This window comes from Galeopterus variegatus, unplaced genomic scaffold, assembly GCF_000696425.1.
Source record: "Galeopterus variegatus unplaced genomic scaffold, G_variegatus-3.0.2 Scaffold2997, whole genome shotgun sequence".
Taxonomy (NCBI): domain Eukaryota; kingdom Metazoa; phylum Chordata; class Mammalia; order Dermoptera; family Cynocephalidae; genus Galeopterus; species Galeopterus variegatus.
In genome coordinates this window covers 222,594-224,029 of record NW_007729108.1, presented here as the reverse complement: position 1 = coordinate 224,029, position 1,436 = coordinate 222,594, and positions in this window count along the sequence as shown.

Genomic DNA, 1,436 nt, shown 5'->3' with positions numbered 1-1,436 from the left:
CTCATGTCTACACCCACCAGTTTTCCCACTCACAGCCTTCCTCACTTTCCCCTGGAGTTCCTAGTCCTTGCAGAACATCGTCACCACTGTCCCTTTCACCTACACACACCTATAAATTGGCATAGATGACATTGAATATATGACACTATGCATTTGGCAAAACCCAGAGAACTGTACAACTCAAAAAGGAAACTCTCCTGTAAAACTGAGTTAATGATAGTATATTTATATTGCCTCATAATTGTAACAAATGAACCACGCTAATGTGACTTGTTAATAATGGGAGAAACTGTGTATGTGTGGGGGGTAACATGGGAACTATCCATACTTTCTGCTCCAGTTCTCTATAAACCTAAAACTGCTATTAAAATAAAATCTATTACTCAAAAAAAAATCATCAAAGAGTATAAGTAAACAAAAAGAGAAAAAATTATATATGTGGCTCACATTTCTACAGAACCTTGATACTCTACAGTCTCAGAAACAACTTGGAGACATCTCTCCCCTGTGCCCTCACACTCCCCCATCTGACCAGCGCGGCACTCTGAACTATTTGTCCTCAAGAATCTCTGAGGCAACTATTTGAAAAAGTTGATACAGTGAATAAGGAAGATTCTGCATGACAAGATGGGACACACCAAAGAACAAAAGGCGTGCAATTTTGTTTCCCCCATGGCTGGAGGGAGAAAACCTGTGATTTAGGATGACCACAGATCAGGGTGGCTGTCATTCATTGAGCCCTTCCATGAGGCAATCACCGTACCCCATTCATACTTTTCTTGCCTCTGATCTCAACAAGCTTGGCATTGACTAAACATCATCATCACTGTGTGACTGAAGAAGAAACTTGAGCTTTGAGAGGGAAAGTGACCCATCCTACGTTTGCAATTCTGGAGAGAACAGAGCTGAATTCTGCTGACGGGTCCCATGCAACATCCAGGACCAGTCTCCTCATGTGGAGACTCAGTGTTGCTCTGGAAGGCCACTGCTTCCCTATTACGTTCATTTTCCCATGACCCCTAATAATCCCTCGAGCCCTTCTGCTGTCTAGAAAAAGCTCCAAACCTCCCCTCCCAGCCCCACTCACAGCTGACGCCCTTGCTTCATGCTCCGCCATACCACCTCCATGCCTTCTTCTGCCTTCACCTCTGTGACCAGAAAACAAGTACCCCTGCCCAAGACCTGCCCTCTACTGGTCCTCCAAATGCCACCTCCCTCATTTTCTAAAGATCTTTCCTTCTTCACTTACCCCCTCTTTCTCCTGCAGCATCAATATACAGAGTGACATGAGCCAGATACATCCCTCTTAGGATGCAGCCTGTCCCGCTTCCTCCACATCGGTCCTTTCCTGCCCCGCCTGGCCCTGTCTGGTCTGCTAGCCCTGCTGGGAGCCTTCTGTGACCGACCTTCCCCAGCCCACACCCACGTGCTGTCCC